Raw genomic sequence first — 19,371 nt, 5'->3', positions numbered from 1 at the left:
ATACAGTGCCAGTGCCAAGAATTGTTGTAGATAAATGCGTATAGATGTATATGTATAAACGAGCCTTGAGCTCGATTGCGTCACTTCCGGTAGCGTCCCGACGCGTGTTCGTCACAGTCACGTGACTTCATCAGGGGATCCCCTGATGAAGTCACGTGACTGTGACGAACACGCGTCGGGACGCTACCGGAAGTGACGCAATCGAGCTCGAGGCTCGTTTATACCTTGCAAAAAAAAAAAAAAGCTCTATATGTTTGTGAGTATTTTATTCAGTGTATTTAAATAAAATTCAAACTTTGTTCAAACTTACTACACTATGGGGCTCCCCTCTTCCTTATCTGCTTAACCCTCACATAAATCCACCGCTGAGGCAACCTAACAACCCTCCCCCCCCCATGCTGAGTATCGCTGAGCGTCCATTTGAGGAGATCAACACGGCGCAATAGGCAGGAGACGTCAGGTCTTTGGGGCCACAAGAATAGGACCTCGAGGGATAAGGATTACCAGGAACCCTGAGGATACATATGTCAAACGCTGTTACCTTACAGCTGTAAGGTAAGGGGACATCCATACCCTGAGCACACAGGACCACGTGGGATATAGTCACCATCACCAACACAATCACCGATTGCATCGTTATCTTATAGTGCACAAAAAAATAGAATACCAGCACCATATGCGTTTCTGTTGCATGCGATTTTGGATATAATCGCCACCAGTTGTTGCACATCTCGAATGGACACTAACCTGATATATGTGATTGTGCAACCCCTTTAACTATATTTATTGGTTGATATAGTTTTAAATCACTGTGCACATTTACTGCGATTTTATTTTATTCATTTTTTTTAAGAGATCTTATCTCTTTGTGGTTTTTTACACGTTCTTATTCTTTGTTTTATGTCGCACGTTTATATATGTTCACTGCACCCACACGATTTAGCATATGGTATAAAGACATCTATACGCATTTATCTACAACAATTCTTGGCACTGGCACTGTATGCGATTTCTTAGTCACTATTAAGTTCTTTTTACATAATTTTGGTTTTTAGTGACTTTTTGTATATATATTGGTTTTTATTTTATGGTGGAGTAGACATTTCTATAGTTTTATTCACTGTTCAGCACTGGCACTGCTTATGCGATTTTCTGTTAATAGCATTAAGAATCACTATTTTATTTCATTGATTATTTATGTATTATGATATTCACATTGTGACGTAAAGGATACTCACACAGATTTATTCACACTTTAGCATCATTTTTTATGTCATTTTGCCAATTCTGGCCCCCTATATATCACCCTTTCTAGTCTGGGTGACAGCACACCTATTCATTTAATTACTGTGATGCGGACATAAACTATTACATTTTCAGGTTAATATCTACCTATCCAGTACTGCGCAACACTACTTTCCATATATTTTTTCACATTTAATAGATGTTCAGGGGGAGTTGCACTGTGGTCCTATTCACTTGAATAGGTCACATTTGGACATTTTGATGTTGATAATAAATGCTGAATGTGAGCGACCAATGCAACATGGGGTATCATTTTTGTGTACCACCCCCAACACAAGTGTGAGCTAGGAATTAGTGTGGAAAAATGACCGTGTTTAATTGTTAATAGGGTAGTGGGGGGAGAATACCGGCTCTGGGACTGCTGACTTCTCCTTCTGAAGAGGCTAGTTGCCTGGCTGTTAAACTGATCCATTGGTTTCTGTTCATTCTCAGCTAATGACTGGGAACAAGTTGGCGCAAAACTTCTGACTTAACCAACTGCATGCAGCAAGGGAACTAGTATTTTCAGAAGGTGGTCAGCAATGGCAGCCTATATATTCTTCTCAGTGTAGGTTTAGTTTGAATTGGTAGTAAACTCTGTATTTTTACCTACAGGTAAGCTTTAAAACAAAAAAAAACAAAAAAAGCTTACTGTTAAGTTGACTTAATATCCCATAAACGTGCCCCAGCAGTGAGCAGCAGCCGGTGACCTTACTGGTGCATGCGTTCAGAAGGAATGGCATACCCGTGGTGTTCCTTCAGAGCTCGGTGCCGCAGCCGTGATTCCCACAGTCTACGTCATCATGGCTCGACCATTCAAGTGGCCGCAGCCTGCAAACCTGGAAGGAAGACGGGGTGAAGATGGAAGCCTTTGCAGTAGTGACGGCATGCCGCTGGCTTACTTTGTTTTAACCACTTGCCGACCAGTCGCCGTCATTACACGGCGGCAGGTTGGCTCTATTGCGCGAATCAGCATAGCTGTACATCGATTCATACAATAGATACAGTGGGCACTGTTGGAAATGATGTGCATGGCCGGCAGCCACAATGTCCGCTGGCAGCCCCGCGATCGCTCCACAGAGAGTCAGAACGAGGATCTGTCAATGTAAACAAACAGATCCCCTTTCTGACGGCAGGAGAGAGAGATCTGCTGTGTCTAGTGCTCAGGAACAGCGATCTTTCTCCTCCTCCAGTCAATACACTCCCCCCACAGTTAGATACACCTCCCAGGAAACACATTTAACCCCTCGATCACCACTAGTGTTAACCCCATCCCTGCCAGTGTCATTTATACAGTTATCAGTCACTGTCAATGTTACTGGTCCCAAAAGAATATATTCTATTGTGTGCACCAAATGCCTTTTGAAATCCAGTTTTTATCTTGTAAAAGTAGCTGTGACATCATCGCCGTGTTGTACATACAGTATCCTGTGCAATCAGCAGAACTGTGGGAGGACCCAGCAGGCTCCTTCCACTGTAGGCTGGCTGCAGGTAGCTAGAGTAGATAGAGGGCGTAGGTCTTTATTATGCCGCATACACACGATCAGAATTCCGGCCAGGAAAAAGACTGATGAGAGCAACCGTGTGTATGCTCCATCGAGAATTTAGCTGTCCGAATTTCTGCCAGCCAAAAATTGATAGCATGTTCTCAATTTTCCAGATGGAAAAACTTATCGGTAATTCCGATCTAGTGTATGCAATTCCGACACACCAAAAATCATGCATGCTCAGATTCAACTACAAGACAGAAGCTATTGGCTACTGGCTATTGAACTTCCTTTTTCTAGTCCCATTGTACATGTTGTACGTCACCGCGTTATAAACAATTGGAATTTGATGTGACTGTGTGTAGGCAAGACAGCTTGAGACGAATTCCGTTGGGAAAACCATTAGAGCTTTTTCCGACGAGAATTCCGATCGTGTGTGTGTACGCGGCATTACAGGAAACTCCTGAATAATCTAGATTACTGCACAGATCTGGAAGAAATATGCACAAAAAAAAAAACGCCAAGATTTGAGTAAGAATACATATGACTCTTATATTAGGACAATATTTACTGATCCTAGAGTTCAAATTTAACCACTTGCGGACCCCCGGCCACAATGTACTGCAGACAGGCAGCCCATGCAAGCGACATCCCTGTACGTCGCTACTTGAAATCTGGGTTTAGGGTGCGTGCATGCCCCCCCCACCCAGCCAATACTTACTGCGATTGTACGCTGTGGGAGACTATCACCAAATTCCGACCAATGATTCATGGCCGGTACCTGTTGATGGGCTGTGTGTCAGATTGCCCTATTGTAGTCCCACTATAAGTCACTCTTCACCATTAGTAGTATAAAAACAACAAATATATATATATATATATATATATATATATATATATATATATATATATATATATATATATATATATATATATATACACCATAGTATATATATATATATATGGTACATATTTGGTGTATTATAGGCACTATAACTTTCATGGAAACCAATCAATAGGGATGAGCCGAACACCCCCCGGTTCGGTTCGCACCAGAACTTGCGAACGACCCCCGCATTCGGTACGAACGTTAGAACCCCATTGAAGTCTATGGGACTCGAACGTTCGAATTGGAAAGTGCTAATTTTAACGGCTAATATGCAAGATAGTGTCCTAAAAAGGGTTTGGCGACCTGCCTCCTGCCTCAGGGGACATGGGTCACTGCAAAAAAAAGTTTTAAAAACTACCGTTTTGGCGGGAGCACTGATTTTAATGACGATTAAAGTGAAAAAAAAAAGTGAAATATTCCTTTAAATATGGTGCCTGGGGGGTGTCTATAGTATGCCTGTGAAGTGCCACGTGTTTCCCGTGTTTAGAACAGTCCCTGCACAAAATGACATTAAACGGAAATAACACCATTTAAAACTGCTTGCGGTTTTAATGTTATATCTGGTTCCTGCAATATGGTTGAAAATCATTCAGAAAAATGGCATGGGTAGCCCTCCCTGCCCATTACCAGCCTATTTGGGTCTTGTACACATATTAAGGGGAACCCCGTACAAATATTAAAAAAAGGAAATGCGTGTGGCCCCCAGGCCCTATATACTCAGAACAGCAGTATACAGGCGGTGCAAACAAGACAGGGACTGTGTAGGTTTGTTGTGTTAAGTTGAATCTGTTTGTCATTTTCAACCGGTACATTTTTAAAGTGTAGCTCCAGTCAAAAAAAATATCTTTAAGCTTTTTGGAAAACATAGGGAAGGTTTATCACCCCTGTATAATTTGTTTTGTCGTCCATCTTTTTTCATCTCACTTGCTGCTGTCTCCTTGCGTTTGCAAGTAGGAGATGTTTGTAAGTTGGATGTTTGAAAGTAGGGGCCTGCCCTATATTATAGCGGTATGTACTGGGTACAGAGCACGCAGACAGCACGCACTATCTCCTAACACTACTGACTGCAAGCTCTATTATTAACCACTTGTTAGCCCAATGTTTGCATAAAGTGAAAGATGAAGTTATGCTGAGTAAATAGATATCAAACATGTCACTCTTCAAAATTGCACATGCCCGTGGAATGGCGCCAAACGTCGCTACTTAAAAAATCCCCATAGGCGACGCTTTAAATATTTTTTTACTGGTTACATGTTTTGAGTTGCAGAGGAGGTCTAGGACTAGAATTATTGCTCTCGCTCTAACATTCTCGGCGATACCTCACATGTGTGGCACATGCGAGCACATGGGGACATGGGCGCTTTAATTTTTATTTTATTTTTTTATTGTTCATTTTACTTTATTTATTTTAGTTTGACATTTTTTTTCCCAAAAATATATTTTTGATCACTTTTATTCCTATTACAAGAAATGTAAACATCCCTTGTAATAGGAATATGGGGTGACAGGTCCTCTTTACAGTGAAATCTGGGGGGTCAATATGACCCCACATCTCACCTCTAGGCTGGGAAGCCTGAAATAAAAAATAAAAAAAAGATTCTGGCTTTGATTGTACTGGCGAGTTGGTAGAAGCACCGGAGGGCGGTGAGGGGTGGGGGGCGTCTATGGCTGGGTATTTCAGGGTATCACCGAGTATGGCTGGGTATCTCTGAGTATGGCTGGGTATGGCAATTTATGGCAGGGTATTACAGAGTATTGGCGGGGTATTGGCGGGGTACTACAGAGTAATAGCAGGGTACTGCAGAGTATTGGGGGTGCTGCAGAGTAATGGCGGGTACTGCAGAGTATTGGGGGGTACTGCAGAGTAATGGGGGTTACTGCAGAGTAATGGGGGGTACTGCAGAGTAATGGCGGGGTACTGCAGAGTAATGGCAGGGTACTGCACTGCAGAGTAATGGCGGGGTACTGCACTGCAGAGTAATGGCGGGGTACTGCAGAGTAATGGCGGGGTACTGCAGAGTAATGGCAGGGTACTGCAGAGTATGCACTGGTATTGCAGAGTATTGGCAGGGAATTGAGGGGTTAAATTCGGTGAGCAGCGATGTGGGCACTGCAGATGCAGCCCACATCGCTGCTGACACCGATCTCTTTCCCCTCCGCTGTACCGATCGGTACAGAAAGGGGAGGGAGGAACAGGCGTCATAACATGACGCCGGTTTGTTTCCAAGTGATCACTCCGTCATTTGACGGAGCAATCACGTGGTAAACGGCCGCTATGAGCGGCCGTTTACCGTGATGCGCCGGGTCCTATGGACCCGGCGGTCACGGATGCTCTCGAGTGCGCACACCTCGGGGCACACGAGAGCAAAATTCTGGGAGGCCGTTAATTAACGGCCTCTCTGAGTTAAACAACCGCCCTGAAGCCGTTAATCGGCAATGGGCAGTTGTTAAGTGGTTAAAGCTAGATCACTAGCTATATAGGTGAGGTGAATATAGTGGTGTATACTGCAGTCAGGGCACAGACAACAACCACTACACAGCAGCAAGATAGGAAATCAGCCAAAAACGATTGGTGTGTACTGTGTTGAAGGTACACAGAACACCCACTGCTTCAGATGCAAAGTAACACACTACAGGAGGCCGCCTTAAAGGCGGCCTTATATAGTGTGGGGCGTGCACTACACAGCCTGAGCTATGATTGGCCACAGGCAGGATGCCTGTGGCCAATCATGGCTCTCCTCGCTGCCGGCGCTGCGATTGGCCAAGCATGCGGGGTCACAGTGCATGCTTGGCCAATCATCGGGCAGCAATGCACTGCGCCAACGCAGTGCATTGTGGTCCGCGCGCGCGTCACTCGAATTTTGACGCGAACGGCCAAAACGTTCGGAATTCGCCGAACGCACGAACAGCCAATGTTCGAGTCGAACGTACGTTCGACTCGAACACGAAGCTCATCCCTACCAATCAATATACACTTATTAGGATTTTTATTTTTAATCAGACATGTAGCAGAACACATTTTGGCCAAAAGTTATGAAGACATTTTATTTTTTCATTTTTATTTTATTGGATATGTTTTATAGCAGAAAGTAAAAAATGTTGTTTTTTTTTTTTCAAAATGTTTGGTCTTTTTTTCAATTATATCTAAAAAGCTCTATTTGTGTGTAACAATGATACAAATTTTGTTTGGGTACAGCGTTGCATGACCGTGCAATTACCAGTTAAAGTAACGCAGTGCTGAATAGCAAAAAATGGCCTGGTCATGAGGGGGTAAAATCTTCCGAAGCTGAAGTGGTTAAATCTATTAGATCCCTTTTATATTCCTTCTGGCTTCAATTAGGAACAGTATTAGCGTTCCGATGAACACAGATGTAAATCTTCATTTTCAGCAGTAACAATTGAATGGGGGGGGGGGGGGGGGGGGGTTTGGGGGGACTGGTGGATGTTATTTCTATGCAGTTCTTTTAATATCTCTTCTTTACAATTCTATTGTTTTTCCTGAATGGCCAGTTGCAGTACATTGATCTTACTTTATACAGTTCTTGTCATCCTCATACATTATCTTAATTTATTTTATTGAAAAGGACCATAGAAAATGGAGAACATTATCAGTCCACCAGGGTACACACTGCTTAGAATGGAATGTTCTCAGGTGTACCTATTCACCTACAAAGTCTCCCTGGGAATGATTCCACTCATCTGTTCTATGACTCAACCAGTCATTGTTCCACCAAAACAAAGAGCACAGCGCCGTCCAATCCTCCAACAGTCCCACATTATCCATTAGACTTTTCTTTCTTCTTCCAGTGTGCGGCCAGGTAACAATCTTATCAAATCTCAAATCCGCTTCCTCCGTTATCTATTTCTATCTATCTATTTCTCTCTATCTATCTATCTATTTCTATCTATTTCTCTCTATCTATCTATCTATCTATCTATCTATCTATCTATCTATCTATCTATCTATTTCTATCTATCTCTATCTATCTATCTATCTCTATCTCTATCTATCTATCTATCTCTATCTATCTCTATCTATCTATCTCTATCTCTATCTATCTATCTATCTCTATCTATCTCTATCTATCTATCTCTATCTATCTCTATCTATCTATCTCTATCTCTATCTATCTATCTATCTCTATCTATCTCTATCTATCTATCTCTATCTCTATCTATCTATCTATCTATCTCTATCTATCTCTATCTATCTATCTCTATCTATCTCTATCTATCTATCTCTATCTCTATCTATCTATCTATCTCTATCTATCTCTATCTATCTATCTATCTCTATCTATCTCTATCTATCTCTATCTATCTATCTATCTATCTATCTATTTATTTCTATCTATTTCTATCTATCTATCTCTATCTATCTATATCTATCTATCTATCTATTTCTATCTATCTCTATCTATCTATCTATCTATCTATCCTGTTTTCTTTATTTCTTCTTCTTTCATTTTTTTTCTTTCTTCCTTATTATTTTCCCTTCATTTCTTTCCTTCCATATCCATCTATTTATCTATCGATCTATCTAGCCATCAAAAAATCAATATTTTTTTCTTTCTTATTCTTTTCCCTTCATTTCTTTCCTTCCATGCCTATCCTATCTTTCTTTCTTTCTTTCTTTCTTTCTTTCTTCCCTCCCTTCCATATCTATCTATCTATCCAAAAATCTATATTTTTTTATTTCTTTTTCTTTCTTTTCATTTTCTTTCCTTCCATGTCTATCATCATCTTTCTTATCTATTCTATCTTATGTCTTTCTCATCTCTGTCTATTTATGTCTATTTTCCATTGTACTCTCACCATCCACATTAAAATCTGCTTTAGATTTACCAATACTATGGGGCTGATTTATAAACGGTTTGGCCCATGAGTTGCAGTGCACGCCGATGCGCAATGGCCGTTTTCGTATTCACAAAGCATTTGCGCCTGTAACACAGCACATTTCCCCATTTACTATTAACATGCCAGCGCATGGGAGGCAGCGATCGGTGCGCCGCTATAGACCTGGTGCACGTATTATTCAACTCAGACTTAAAAGAAGGTGGAAGTGCCAATATTATGGGGGTGATGTGGGTGATGTGAGGAAGTATAGTTATAACTGTCCAAGTAACAAATATGCCCAAAATAGAATGGAAAAGTAACTTTCTGTGAACAAGCCTGCTGTGCCTGCAAATACACTTATGAACTGCGCGAGGTCAATTCATGCACTGCGCATGCACAAGCGGCATTTGCGCACGTTCAAGTGCTTTGGTTCACTGCCTGGCAAAATCTTAGTAAATATCAAGCCACGTAGATGCATTTGCATAAGTTGAACAGGCGCACCTCTCAACTTGACTTTTTTTTTCTTTTGCGCTGGTTCACTTTTATGATTTTTTTTTTTTTTTTTGCACACAGGTCATGTTAGCATTAAGAAAAAAAAAATTAAGAAATAAAAATGCATGGGAGTGCCCCGAAATTCCATACCAGGCCCTTCATGTCTGGTATGAATATTAAGGGGAACCCCGCGGCCAAAAAAAAATGGTGCGATGGTCCCCCTCAAAATCCATACCAGGCCCTTCAGGTAAAAACGACAAGAGACAGTTTTTGACAATTCCTTTATTAAAGTCTTCTTTCATCTTCTTTCTTTGGGTCTTTTTCCTGCTTCCTTCCTTAAACCTTTCGGTTTCTTCCTCCATCTTTTTCTTCTTCCGATCCTCTTCTTCTTGCTCCGGTGTTCTCATCCGGCATCTTCCTCCACGGTGTCTCTTCTTCTTCGCTTCCTTCTCAGGCCGTTCCGCGCAATGGGAGGCTCCCGCTGTATGACGCTTCTCTTCTTCTGACAGTTCTTATATAACGGAGGGCGGGGCCACCCGGTGAACTCGCCCCCTCTGACGCACGGTTCCGTTATATAAGTTTTAGAAGAAGAGAAGCGTCACACAGCGGAGCAAGAAGCAGAGGATCGGAGGAAGAAACCGAAGAAAGAAGATGAAAGAAGAAGACTCTAATAAAGGAATTGTCAAAAACTGTCTCTTGTCATTTTTAACACTTTTGTCACTTTTTTGATGAAATGGTAGGGGTACAAAAGTACCCCCTTACCATTTCAGATGGGGGGAGGCCAGGAACTGGGGGTCCCCTTGTTAAAGGGGGCTTCCAGACTCTGATAAGCCCCCTGCCCGCAGACCCCCACAACCACCGGCCAGGGTTGTGGGGATGAGGCCCTACCCCAAAGCACCCTCCCAATGTTGAGGGCATGTGGCCTGGTATGGTTCGGGGGGGTCGCTCTCTTGTCCCCCCTTTTCCTGCAGCTTGCCAGGTTGTATGATCGGATAATTGTCTGGTATGGATTTTAAGGGGAACCCCGTGCCAAAAAAAAAGGGCATGGGGGTCCCCTTAAACTCCATGCCAGACCTGAAGGGCCTGGTATGGATTCTGAGGGGGACCTTCACACATTTTTTTATTTTTATTTTTGGCACTGGGTTCCCCTTAATATCCATACCAGGCCCGGTATGCTCTTGGAGGGGAACCCATGTCGTTTTTTTTAAATTAAAGTTGCCTGGCCTGGGGGCGACTCAAAGTCCTGTTGTAAGTCACCCCAAGTCACGCTGTGATTCATACTCAAGTCTTGTCCAAGTTGCCTCCCAAAGTCACGCTGGAAGTCGTGTTGCCCCTGTGTGAATGGACTGTTAATGATACGGCGTGCGCTATTATCAATGGCATATTATTATCGCGTGCGCCGGCATATTATCTGTTGCGCTTATGCATGCGCCGGTTCATACGGTCAATTAATAATTTATCTGGCACGCAAATTAAGGTATGAACCGGTGCAGCGCATTCATCTTCGTAAATTACCCCCTATATGTACTGGCAGGCACAATTGTTTTGTGACTATACTGTTAATTTCCTCTAGGTGGCGCATGTGTGCTTACTTGCTCATTTATTTCCCCCATCGTGCATTATTACGTTCTAGCTTCCTGTCTGTTATTCTTGCAACTGAAAGATTATTTGTGCTGTTCTCTGAAGGTTTAAAGTGGGGTTTTTTTATGTGTAAAGTAAGCCATCTACTAAGAATCTTCCAGATACAACCCCCACTCTTAGCTCACAAGTAGGCAAAAGTGGTATGTTGATTTATTTCTGTCTAGTTATGAGTTTCAAGTCATGTTTGTTTTAAATGTAAATCACTGTATGTCTGATGATTTGTCCTTCATATTTGTTCTCTTTATTCAGTTCTACGGTGTTGATGTAAGTGTCGGTATAAGAACCTAATATGTAAATTAATGATCAATGATACAAGAACCTCGGCCTTCTTATTGTGACTAAGGGCTGCATACTATAGAACAGTGGTCTCCAAACTGCTGCCCAGGGGCCAGATGTGGCCCTTTGCTTGCCTTTACTCAGCCCTTGGGGCACTATGCCTCCCACTGATACGAGACGTTATTCTGCCATCTGAAACCAAAAATGGAGCACCATATCTTCCAGCGACACAAATAAAGAGAGTCCCGGAGCAGAAGACACAAGGACATAGGTGGAGGGACGGCATGACAGTGCTGGGAATAGCACAGTGCCGCTTTAAGAGAAAGGGATGTCAGAGCTTTAAGTAAGGGGGAGTGGTCAGGGGCTGGGCGGTACGCAGGCAAAAAGTAATGTGCCTGGAGGGAGGATATGACATCAGTCTCGAGTGGAGGAGGAAGAGATTCCCACCCGCCCGGTGTTTTTGGGGGAATAGTTGTTTTCAGGAATGAAAAGGGTTTATTAGGCTATGGCACTCTTTTGGGTCGTTGGAGGAGGTGAAGGAGAGGTACAAGTATGGAACATGTAGTACCCATCCATGGGATGGGGGTGGTTATTGTACTTCCGGGTTACGAGGGGTTAACCCAGAAGGGTTAAAAAGGGGTAGGTCACTGTGACACATTGGGTACCACCTCCAAGTCCGGGGTTTCCGACTGGAGGAAGGAGTTCAAAGTTCAGAGAGTTGTTCACAGTGACCAGTGGTTTGGTGGTTGCACTTTGTTTGTGACCCAATTAAAAAAGGTTTTGAAGTAACGGTAAAAAAGTTTAAAAAAGTTATTTATTAAATTTTATATATTATATTAATAAAAGGCCGGCTGGCCATTTACTCCACACCCTTGTCGAGTCATATGTTATTTATGGGCTAGGTTGGGTAAGGTTTTAAGGTGGTCTATGAACGGGCCCTACACATTTCATGAGGGCACCATCCTTCCCTAAGATACCAACGATGGGGCACTATTCCTCCCCCAAAACACCAAATGTGGAGATGTTTACTACCACTGATGCCAGGACAACTTCTACTCCTGCTGGCCACAATCCGGCCCTCCTAAAGTCTGAAGGACAGTAAAGTGACCCTTTGTCTAAAAAGAGACCCCTGTCATTCCATTTGTATCCATTCAGGCACACCCTTGTTCTGCATAGTTTTTGGTAGATCCAAAGAGGTTGTAGAGTCAGATTGTAACGTGTGCTGAACTTTCTGCATGCCTCACACATTATAACTGGCTTTACAATCTTATACATCAAAACTGAAAGTTTCAAATATGAGAAACTGTCCTACGTCTGGTCCTCATGCTTCAGATTCACATCTGACCTCCTAGATCCCTGGAACACATTTTCTATATAAATCTTCATCTTCTGTCTAATCATATATCCCCATTGTCAGCTATATTAGAAGACGTGGAACACAGAAGGAATAAGGTTGTTGGTAGAAATATATTTATTTCCAAGTTTTAGCCCAGAGATCATTCTAAAAAGCAGTTGAAGCTTTGACCTCCAAAACTAGCATTGTAATCAATCCAGCTCTACAAGTCAGCTATTAATCACTTTCAAAACAGGCTCAGTCGACTTCTTGAAAGCTTTCAGACCTGGCAAAATATCTAAGCCAATGAGAACATGCCTGGGATTTTAAGTATGATGGCACGTGTCTCCCTGCATTAATGAACGTATTTAGTAGCTCTGAAATTCCAGGTAATTTATGTCTGTCTGCAACTTTCGCTTGTAAATTTAAATAGCATTTTAAGTTAGACCTTTATTAGAGACACTCGAGGCTATGATATAGAACAAAAGATCTTTTATATGCAGCACCCAATGGCGCCCAATCAGAAATTGGCATTTGGAATTTTATCGTTGTCAGACTGGAGATTACTGGATCATCATTTACAGAGTTGTGCTCAGGGCAGATAATTGCGTTATAACGTCCTTTTTCTATACAACAAAATTATTCCCAATAATAATCATGGCATAAAATTCATAATGATAATGGCCCATAATGTGACTCAGACAGTGAAAATCATGGTGAAAATACCAGGGTCGCAAAGGTCGCACTTACGACCGAGCCCTGACGTTCTTCCAACATGGAGGCCCCTGGGCCCCCCCAGCATTAGGCATTCTGCAACCCGGTGCCAGGACAAGTTCAGGTTACTTGCTTAACAGGGGTGCACTAGCATGGGCACCCAAGGCACCTGCCCTGTATCTCCTGCTCTAGCTCACTTAAGCTGCCTCCTCCTCGGCTCTGATGTTCTCATGTACACAGACAGGAAGGGGGAACATTGAACTGCAAGAGCCGTGCTGATGATCTGTGGTCTGCGTTTATGGATGTATAGAGAGGAGAGGGACATAGTAACTGGGAGGAGGGGGGGGGGGCAGGTAATAAGGATATACATTTGCAGGAGTGATAGAGAAGCGGTAAGAGAATATGTGCTGGGATGCTTTGGAGGGGGAAATTGTATTTGAAATTCACCCACCCCTCCTTCTAGCACAAGTCATCATCCCTCCCAAAGCACCCCCACATATCCTTTTGGGGGTTTGTGCTGGAGAAGATTAAGGGAATGGAGAGAATTTGTTTCAGGATGGAGGGGACAGGGGTGTACCTACAGGGGGTTACAATTGCTCCAGGGGACTTGTTTGGCCCCATGTAAACCTGGATAGGAAGGGCGACGGAGGCAGTATATATAGGAACAGATTGCCTCCATTTTCCACCTGCAGTCTTTCAGTGGTTGCAGGAGGAAAATAGAGGTAATTAGTTCCTCTACATGCCGCCCCACCGCCCCTCTTATCTACCTTCTGCTGTGATCGAGGGTGCTCTCCAGGGTGATGATTCAATGATCCATACCGATCACTGACCCTGTTCATTCATAACTGAGGCATAGTAATTTGAGATTACTATGCTTCAGTTTGTGAATGTATGGGAATCTCTGTACAGATCAGTGGCAGCTGGTGCGGCAAACAAACCTAGCCCCCCACCCACATCCATGTCACTTGATCAACCGAGCGCCCTTCACTCACCCACTAGCCCCACACTTAACCCATCCAGGTCACGGATTCGAGCGACTTCCCCCCTGCATCTCCTCCCGAGTCCCAGCGGTCACTTCCAATCGGGTCTTAGGACTCTAGCCCAATCGGGTCTCAGGATCCATTTCCTGATTGGCTGGGAAGAGAGGCCAGAAGACATTAGCGAATATTAATTTGCTAATGTCACACAACTAGGTGGGCTGGGGGTGCAGTGCTCTGTTCCCTGAGCCCACCCTTTTTGAAGCCAATTAGAGCCTCAGACTCTAATCATGTGCTTTAAAAAAAAAAAAAAAAACATTGAAATCCATGCATCCTGCGCCCTGCATAGCATAGAGATTAAGGGCCGGGCGCACAGGTTAGGGGGGGCGGCTCCCCTGCACCCCATATGAACGGCCACCACTGGTACAGATCTATTCATTTCCATCCATTCTGTGCAGCTGAGACTGTTTTGACCCCTAATATCTCACCAAAGCCGACATCAGGTCTCCTAAAAATTTAAAAAAATAAATGATAAATAAAATTGTAAAATAAAATAAAGAAAGAAATAAAGTATGTACCATAACCCCTGCTGTTTATTTTTGGGCTTACCGTTACCTCCTCCTTGTTGCACGTCTAGGGGATGTCCTGTGGTAGATGGACCAGTAACTTGAGACTGACAATAGATCCACTTGAATGGATTTTATTTGCAAAACTTAAACAATTGAACAGTCTTTCAACTTGGGATCAAAGGGTTGGAAAGGAAGATCAGGTACTCTTAGTGTCAAAGTCAAAATAACATTGAAGAACTTGCTTAGCTTACTTTGAGTGCATCCAGAGAATAGCCATTCACAGCTGGATGATCACTCAGGTTGGACATTCCCTCTCTCACAAGGCCTAGCAGCCAACTTGGTGCTTGACTAGTGTAGTCTGAATGTTCCCCTTATATTATCCCTTACCAATACCTTCCCATATTAGAAACGAGACCACACCATAGGTTGGAGTAAACTGGCCACAACAGCCTTTATTAAACATAACTCCAAATTCACTCCAATAACTTGTAAATATGAAAATATATATATATATATATATATAAATATAAATAACTTTATTAACATCAAACAACATTAAATAACATTAACTGCCCATTCTGGTGATCTCTGACGGTGACCCCACTTAAGCCAATACCAAATCACTGCGGTACACCTGACCAACTTCCCAAAGGCCTCCACCTGTGACCGGTCGGAGACAACTTCCGCCAGTGAACATAACCGTATTCCCTTCAACGTTCAGGAATACCCAGAGAGGCCGATCGTTTGATGAGCCCCCCACACCCTCAGATCCCTTCTGAGTACCTGTCTACCGTCAGAAACCACCAGAAAACACACCGCCAAAACAGGAAAACCTTCAGCTGTCGTGACAACCGACGAAACCTGCAAAAGAAGAAAAGACCAGCAACAAAACGACACACCAAAACAACACATAACATTAGGGCGGGAGGGCCGGAAAAACGGCCTCCTCTGTGTCACGCTGGGATCCGAATGATCCCTTAAGGCCACACCCCTCCCTTTTATATGGCCCCTCCCCTACACTGAGCTTGCTTCCTGCCAACCTTTGTTCTCAGCTCCACCCATCCAGCTTAACCCCCTGTGTCCCTCATACACACTGTCATGCCCAGCACTCCTTATGTCATTGCATTCCTTAATCCGTGCTTCTCTTACTCAGGAACAGACGTTGTTGTAGAAATGTACAAGGTAATGTCTCTGCCACAGACGTTTATGTAGAACCCGTAGGAAAACTAAGCTTGAGAACACTTGTGGGATACCTGGATCTCTCAGCCTGCTTGACAATATCCACAAGACCGGATTCTCTCGGTTACTTCAGCCCTTCCAGGCTCTTGCCAAGAAAGCCAACCTGTACGTGGTGTTCTTCTGAAGAGTCTTCCCCTGGAATGCTTGAAGTACACTGGGTCTCTCCCGAACCGGAGAGACGGCACCCAACCACCTCAGAATCCTCCTTTAGTTTCCTTGCCTCGGGCTAGCCAGCCCCGAGACATTAAAGTCGGGTGGATCCGGACCCCAGGCCATAGCCTTCCTGGGGGCTGGTCAGGACGACCAGGACCATGAAGTCAGCTCATCATTCTAGACCGGAACCCCGAACCACATGATGTCCGCATCTCAAATACCCTCTCCCAGAAAGCACAGCGACAGCGCCACTCCCACTGGGCGGGCTCCGAGAGAGAGTAACTTAAAGAGGGAGTCCACTGGAAAAATAATTATTAAAAGCCAGCAGCTATAAATACTACAGCTGCTGACTTTTAATAAATGGACGCTCACCTGTCCCAGGGTCCAGCGATGTCGGCAGCCGAGACCGATCAATCGCTCGGCTCTCGGCTGCTGCCACCACCATTCTCGGTGAGGGAATCAGGAAGTGAAGCATTGCGGCTTCCCTTCCTGGTTCCCTACTACGCATTTGAGAGTAGCGCATCGCAATGCGAATGGTCCGCGCTGTCTCTGGGACCCGTGTGTGTCCCAGCAGATAGCGTGGTTGGACAGAAAGAAGCATAGACTCCCATGGGAGTCTATGCCCGGAAGTGGGTGCAAATGCCTGTTTTAGACAGGTATCTGCACCCCTCCCCGCGAAAGGTGCCAACTGTGACACCAGAGGGGGGAGGGTTCCGATGAGCGGAAGTTCCACTTTAGGGTGGAACTCCACTTTAAACACCTGACCAAACCATAGTTCCATACCTGCCAGAAGAGACAGTGCCCCCTGTGGCCAGGCTGAACATCTCACGGTCTAGTTAGACTGATGCTGAGGCCCAATTTAGGCAATTGTACCCAAACCAAACTGCAGTTTAGGCAACTTAAACTTTAGAAAAACGCATAGCGCATGCTCTTCAGCAGCCGCCGCTACAAGTAAAATGATAAAAACAAATTAAAAAAATAAATTAACCACCCTTTGGTGGTGTAAGAATATAGTTTTTCTTTAGAACATCCTGCCACAGCCTGAGCATAAAACCCTGTCCCCTGCCTGCATGCTGTAGTGAAGGGCCCTTGCTCTCTGTGTGGAAGCAGCGGTCTCAATGTAGAGGTCCAACCTTCTGATTCAAAGCTAATGTTTTCCAATAAGTAAAGACCTAGTTTTGCAGCGACACAACTGCTTCCACACAAAGAGCACAGGTCCTTCTCTGCAGCATGCTGTCAGGGGACAGGCTTTTCTTTTCACGCTGTGGCTACTTTATGAAGAAAACAAACTGAACGACGTTTCGCCCCTTTTATTTTCATGCCCCCGGAATGTATTTAGCTGATTTGGACTGTGAAGTTCATTTGGGCTTTAACTTTTAGCAGGTGTATGAAATATGATAATTTTTTCCACAATTATTTATAACATGCATTCAATTGTTTCGGCAGCACTAATAAAAACATTTGTTTCTCTATGTAGCTCATATTAAAATGAAAGCTGCATTCTATTATGCAAGCAAGCAGTAAGACAACCAACCACATGGTTTCCTTTAATTATAAATGTTGGACATATTCGGCAGCATTTATCTTCAATACAATTACCTGTGATTGCCTTACCCGCCATTTGCCACCAACATTTCCCATTATATTCAATACGCAGAAGGCACAAAATAACAAGTTCCTTCCATGACCCCAGTGGGATGCTTATCCCTCTTATGAAAGCACACACTCACTATATTTAGTACTTTATCAGCATGAATGGCTATTGCTTTCCTCTCTTAACAATAAAAACAATATGATGTGTTGACACTTAATACCGCGTTGTGTTCCTCTGGTAAGTGGCGACTTGTGGATTGTGATTTCTTTATGTTTTTGCATTTTTTTGTTGTATTATGCATACTATTCACGTTTATGTGAACTAGAACTTGGCAGAAAAACAAAGAAAGTTCAAGAGCTTCTGTAAAGGTAAAAAAAAATCCCCAAAAAATCCACTTGGGATCAGTGGCAGCTGGTGGCATATTTATTTTTTTGGGGGGGTGGCAAACAATAACCCCGCCCCCCGGTCAGTCGGACAGTCCTCGCACTTACCCCATCTAGATCTCGGGCAATGCTTCCTGGGGGGGGGGGGGTGGTGGCTTCACCCTGCAGTCTCCTCCCTCCTCCTTCTCGGCGACCAATAAAATCTATTCTCCTCTTGGCCAATTGGGTGACGGGTCGTGTGATTTGATTGGCCGGGAGGAGAATCAGGAAGACAATAGAGAATATTAACAATATGTCACACAACTGGGTGGGCTCAGGGCAGAGTGCTCTGCGCCCCAAGCTCACCCTTTTTTGAAGCCTATTAGAGCCTCAGACTGTAATCACATGCTTCTAAAAAAAAAAAAAAAAAAAAAAAAAAAAAAAACCTCCATTGGAATCCATGCGGCCGGTGCCCTGCATGTAGATTAGGGGGCCAGATGCATTGGATAGGGGGGGGCCACACCCATATGGATGGGCCACCAGTACTCAGGATTTAACACCGTTTTTTGCTGATCTTCCAATAATGTCACCGAAATCTGCGAAAGCAGTGTTGTCATCATGCCAGCTGATCAAGAGATCAGCTGCAGTGACGTTATGTCCTGCGCATGCAGGAGGTTTTTTTTTTTTCGACGAGAAGCACTATTTAACAGAACACCTGCACCCACCAATTAGACAGTACATAGACAGAACGGCAATCTGCCTATGTAAACAAGGCAAATTGCCATTCTGTCAGAAGGAAAGGTATTGATCCTGTGTTCCTGCAAAGCAGGAACATGGATTAATGCTTTCCTCTAGTCAAAGCGCCCCACAGCGAGAAAGCAGATTGGTTTTACTTCCTCTTTTGCTCCCCGCAAGGCCTGCAAATGAAAAGCATAATGGGCTAGTATGCATTGAATACTAGCCCATTAAACGACACCTGCAAACGAAGCCACGGACTCCGGCTCTGTGACTGGCCAGAGTTGCGTGACATCACTTCCGCACGGGAGCCGTCAGTCATGGCACGTGCTGGGGGAAGAAACGACACAGTGGTCCGTTTCTTCACAGAGAATGCGTCCATGACGACATTGGCGCACTACAAGTGCAATATCTCCTAAACGGCGCATATAAATTTAATGGTCTAATAATGAACAAAGAGCTACATTAATGTGCTCTTTTTACATGTCTGTAGTTCAGCTTTAAGATCACAAATCATGTCTATAGGTAATCTATAAATGGTGATTTGCATGCACAAACTCAAATAATAATACTTACACATTCATTTCATTTATACTGCATAATAAAGCAAATGCATAGAGTAAACTCAACAGTACATTCAGTCAGCTGTATCAGGACTTAATTATGATAACATTCATCATCTTCAAATGTTTATCCTTGTACAGTTATGGGGCACTGTAATTGAATTAATATGTAAATTCAGTGCTGGGATCTGGTGCTGCTCATTCAATATGCAGTAACTGGGGTTAAA

This window comes from Lithobates pipiens, unplaced genomic scaffold, assembly GCF_037356315.1.
Source record: "Lithobates pipiens isolate NorthernLeopardFrog02 unplaced genomic scaffold, aLitPip1_a1.2 Scaffold_10, whole genome shotgun sequence".
In the NCBI taxonomy this organism is placed as follows: domain Eukaryota; kingdom Metazoa; phylum Chordata; class Amphibia; order Anura; family Ranidae; genus Lithobates; species Lithobates pipiens.
Note: the sequence above shows the minus strand (reverse complement) of the source record.